This window comes from Octopus bimaculoides, chromosome 4 (genome assembly GCF_001194135.2).
Source record: "Octopus bimaculoides isolate UCB-OBI-ISO-001 chromosome 4, ASM119413v2, whole genome shotgun sequence".
NCBI classification, from domain to species: domain Eukaryota; kingdom Metazoa; phylum Mollusca; class Cephalopoda; order Octopoda; family Octopodidae; genus Octopus; species Octopus bimaculoides.
This window is the reverse complement of record NC_068984.1, coordinates 97,925,176-97,931,237: the sequence shown is the minus strand read 5'-3', so window position 1 is coordinate 97,931,237 and position 6,062 is coordinate 97,925,176.

Genomic DNA, 6,062 nt, shown 5'->3' with positions numbered 1-6,062 from the left:
TATATATATATATATATATATATTCCCAATTGGTTTGAAGTACAAATCAAACTAAGGTTTCTTGTAATCCAACGTGCATCGCATGAATTTACTTTGATGCACTGTAGCATATTTCTGTGATATGAGATGGATGTTGGAGACAGATATTTTGCTAGTTGCCTACATTGATAAAAGAAGTATGTGAGAAAAAGCATTGCATAGCAAGCAGCCTTATCCTACACTGGCTTAACAGAAATACTTCTACTGTCTTTGACATTGCTGCTGTCTAGAAGCATTTCTTCCACACTAAGAATTTCTCTGGTGCCCCACCCCATCCCCTTGCATTGTCACATAAGTGGGAGGTCAGTAACCTGTGATGGTAAAACATGAAGAGAAAAAATTATCAAATTTGCTGTGTAATGATCGTAGCTTTGGGCTCAGTTAACAGAGAAGACAAATCTCTCTCCCTCTCTCTTTCTTTTTTTTCTTCCCTCCCCATATCTGTCTATCTTTCTGTCTACCAGTCAGTTGTCTTTTTAAGTGTGTTTCAGAAAAGAGAAATATCACTGGACTGTGAAGATACTTGATTTAACATACATCCTTTTATACCAAAACACACAGTCATATATATATATATATATATATATATGCACACATGTATATATTAGTGTGTTTATATATAAATATATGCATATGCGGTCATACATATAAATTATATGTACATACACACATATTTATATACATAAATAAACATGTGCTTATGTATGTGTTTATTTACATCACCAGTTCACTTATATGAAAGTCATGACATTTGTGCAGTGTACCTGTTGACTCTTCTCCAGTCAGTATTCCCTCAGCTTTGAAACTGTGGATTAAGAGATTCCTCACTCGGAAAGAAGTAAGGGTTAGTGTCAGGAAAGGTTTCCAGCTGTAAAACAAATGCCTCCTTAACATATTTGTCTAACCCGTGCTAGCATGGAAAGAACAGATATAAAGACAAACAGAAAACATGTATGTGATTAGTACTTGTGTGTGTGTGTGTGTGTGTGTGTGTGTGTGTGTGTGTATATATATATATATATATATATATATATATATACTATACACATGCTCACACATATTGCATATATAATTTTGTTTTGAGTATTTTTTCTTTTCTTGTATTCGTCATGATAGGCCTTCTTTTTCTCTGTCAGGATTAAAAAAATTAAAATATCAAATTAATTATTCAAATTGGAAAAAGTAAATGCAATGATGATAGGCTGGCCAGTAGGTATCTTATCTGATTACCAATTACAGTTATAGATTACATAATAATATATGTACCTGTTATGTTATAGACTCTTTATACTAACCAGTGAAAAATAATGTTAGGACTGATTCCTTTAACAAACAAGAGAAACAAAATCTTGCATCATTTTAGTCAGTTTTGTTCCAATTTTCCAAATTGATATGTTAAATATATTAAAATAAATTAGGCCTATTTATTTACAAAATTCCAGTTTTACTTCTCTGCTGACTCACTTCATCTTGGAAAAAAAAATTGTTAGCAAATCACCCACCCTCCTTCTTTTTTGTTTTTAAGGAATTGGAAGGTCACAACAGGAAAGAATATTCCATTACTCTTTATTTATTTTTTTTTTTCCTATTTTTATTGTCTTGCCATGTCAGCAATCAAAATTCTCTCATTAAGGGACAGTCAGTGTTTACAGTGCTTCCTAATCTAAACGTCAGGTACGATCTTCCGGCATTTCATTGCCTTGCCCCCACTCCCTATCTCCGGCTCTATCTTGAAAGGTTGGTCCCTCCACTCTCGAATACTCAACAAAATCAGTGTGAGAGGAGAGTAACAGAGGTTCCCTATTGTGTTGATATTTTATATATATATATATATATATATATAAATATGATATACATTAATCTATCACTGGAACATGGGTATAAATTGGTGAAACTGGTTGTATCAGTTGCTTATATATTCATTAGAGATACAAAGTTTTATTTATATTACTCCACACAAACAAACACATACACTATATCATAACAATTTGCTAGGTTTATTTTTTACTCAATTATCTCCCTGCTTATTTTCTGATATATAACTATAAATTTTATATATATATATCATGTATACGTGTGTCTGTGTGTATAATGGATATATATATATATATATATATATATATATATATATATATATATATATATATACACACACACACACACACACACACACACAAGTGTATGTGTGTGTGAGTTACAAATGTGTGTTTGTGTATGCACACATACACATGTACATATCTTTTATCAGTTAATTTTTCCTATTGATATTGGCTTTATTAGTGATTGCTCATTAACTTCAGGTGTGTTCGCATGAAGCCTATGCCTTCAAGTGAAACTACTTGTATATGAGCCTTTCAAAAAACAGTTTTATAAAGTATGTTGCTGATAACATGAAGTGAACACATCATAGCATTTGTTGCTGCTTTAGAGAAAAAAATGGTATTTCATTCCAATGTAGTGTGTGGCTGTGATTTGAATGGAACCTACAATGTTTATATTCCATTTTAAACCCCCCCTTACAACACTACTGCAATTATCTTCAGTTTGCTTTAAAAGATACTTAAATTATTGTTATGAATATGTTTATTGTTACTGCCGAAAGTCTGTTTCTTCAGTTACTGCCAGGGAGAAGCCATAGGAACATTTTGTGATGATGTTTCATTGATTTCAAAGTCATTTCTGATGTACTATTTCGAAGGTTGTTGTAATGGTCTGTGCAAAAACAAACACATCACCACAAGAGAAACCCCACCCCACCTCCCAAAAAAAAGAAAGAAAAAAAGTAAAACAATACACAAAGGCAATGGCTTTCAGAAACTCTTTGCTGTTTTTTTCCTAATTTGCAAGTTGTTCTTATCTTAATTAGTGGACAATCACAACAGATTAATTTATATCTCATTGGAATGTATAATCAGAAAATTTTAATTAATAGAGAGAAAGAAAGAGAGAGAGCTTGGCTTATATACTTTGTTTTATAAAACAAATCATACACAACAGCACTTGAATATACAAAACATTACTTTTCTTTTTTATACATGCCCATTCCCATTTTAAGGGATAAATTCAGATATATATATATATATATATATGCACACACGCACACACACATAAACATATCCATACATAATATGAGAATTATTTGCAGCAAATACAAAGTGTGCTTTCACATATCCAGATATGCTGTGATCTGTTAGAATTTTTTAGGGGGCAGGGTGTTATGTCAGATTCTAAAATATATATCACAAACACATTACACATAAACACACACTTCCCCCACTTCATTGTTTTATAACTTTCAGTAGTGGTTTATTATCCCTTTAGCATTCATGATACTAATAATGTTAAATACGCTGGTGTATTTATATAGAAATTATAATTAATTGGAGAAAAGTAGTTTGGTACCAAAGGTAACATGTTAACAAGGCTGGGTATGATATGGTTTAGTCTTTAATAGTGGCTTCAGTTTAGCCAGTTTGAATGCTAAAGGGTTAGGGTTAATTTTATAATCATACAAATGGCCCTTAAATGGATGAAAGCTTTTTTTTTTTCTCCATTGCTTTATCCTTAGCTTAGTGATGTTATGTCTTCTCCCCACTGAATTAAGCAGCATTCTTCATTTGAGGTATCATTTCAATTTATTCTATTCAAAACAAGAGAAAAATAAATATATAAATAAATGAATAAATGACAAAAAGAAAAAACTCTAAATGGAGATTCTCTCAGACAATAAAAAAAAAATAAATAATTTATTTTACAAAGTAGTTAAAAACAACAACAAAACAAAACACATTTTGTCTCACTTTTAATTTATTTGTACATTGAAACTTTTCCCACTCTGCTATATTTTATATTGCCTACAAATGGCATAACCATTAAAACTTACCCAAACTTTCAATGTTTTTTTTCTTTTCTGTTTATTAATAATTTTAATTGTTGTTCGTTATTTTTTAAATTCATTATTTAATCTTACAGTTTATTATCTTCTGTTTATTTTTATGTATATTCTTTTCAATTTCATAATTCTCAGATTGGTATTCTGTAAGAGTAAGGACACAAATATATCTGTATCAGGACACACACACCTTCTATTTGCTCAATCAAATGCAGTGACTGTTCTTTTCAATATAGCAAATTTATTTACAGCTTAATTATTGATATATGATCAGGAGATGGAAGCTTGTTATAATGAAGATGATGCTGAGTGTGGTGATGATGCTGATGACTTAAAAAAGAAATATTACGATTCTTATAATGAATAACACATAAAATAAAATATTTAAATCAGTTCATTGAAGACCCTGGATGACATTTGTCAGAAGTATGCTTAACTTGAAAATATATTCTTTGTAATAATAATAACAATAATAATTGTTTCTAATTTAAGCACAAGACAAGCAGTTTTCAAGATTGGGTTTTCATTGAAACCATTGACTCCAGTTTTAGTTTGGTACGTTATATTATCAATGCCAAAATGATGAAAAGTGAAATTAACCTCAACTTGATTTAAACTCAAAACAGAGAGAAACAAACAAAATTACACAATGCATATTTCCTGATACTTAAACAATTCTGCCTATCCACCAGTCTAATAATAATATTAGTCCTTTCTACTAGAGGCACAAAGCTTCAGATTTGTGGACAGGGGTGTAGTCAATTACATCAACCCCAGTGTTTCACTGGTACTTAATTTATCAACTCCAAAAGCATGAAACGCAGAATGTAGTGACGGATGGAATTCCACTAAGTATGCTAATGATTCTGCCAGCTTGCTGCCTTGATAATAGTAATGATGGTGAGGATTTAAAATTTTTGGCACAAAGCCAGTAAGATCGGGGAGGGGATAAGTCACTTACATCAAACCCAGTGTTCAACTGGTACTTATTTTATCAACCCCAGAAGAATGAAAGGTAGTCAGCTTCAGCAAAATTTGAACTCATAACGTGAAGCCAAAGGAAATGCAGCTAGGCATTTTGCCCAGCACTAATGATTCTGCTAGCTTGCTGTCTTAAATAACAATAATAATATTTAAGATCTATTTTGTGCATGTGTGTGTTTGTGTGTATCACACTGGCACTCCATCAGTTACGACAAGGGTTACTGTTGATCCAGTCAACAGAATAGCATGCACGAAACTGACAACACCATAGACATGCATTCCCTTAACATAATTCTCAGGAAGATTCAGCATAATACAGAATGTAGCAAGGCTGGCCCTTTGAAATATAGGTACTAATTTTTACCAGCTAAGTGAACTGAAGCAATATGAAATAAAGTGTCTTGCTCAAGGACATAATACATGCCAGGAATGAAACTCATGGCCTTACAATCATGAACTGAATACCTGAACCAATAAGCCACATGACTTCACTATATATATATATATATATATATATATATATATATATATATATATACATACATACATAGATGCACATTTGTATGTGTATATATATATATATATATATATATATACTCACACACATCTGTGTTATAAAGAAGTTTGCTTCTGTCTCAGTCCATTGTGTAGTACAGTGGAAAAATACCTTGCATTTTGGCCTTAGGCCAGTCAATGCCTTATGATTAAAATTTTGTAGATAGAAACTATACTGAAGCCTGTCATGTATTAATATATACAGATAAGTTGTTACATAAAAATTCTATATTTATACATGTAAATCTACATGATAGACCTCGTATTACTTTCTATCTACCAAATTATATATATATATAACACACACATGCAGAATCCATCTGTATACATACATGTTGTTATTTGTCAATCTCCATTGGCTGAAGGCATATAACCTCTTTTCAAACTGAGGTTATATGTCTGTGGCCATTGGAGTCTGATGAGACATCTATAATATATATGTAAGGAGGCACAATGGCCCAGTGGTTAGGGCAGCGGACTCGCGGTCTCAGGATCGCAGTCTCAATTCCCAGACTGGGCGTTGTGAGTGTTTATTGAGTGAAAACACCTAAAAGCTCCACGAGGCTCCGGCAGGGGATGGTGGCGAACCCTG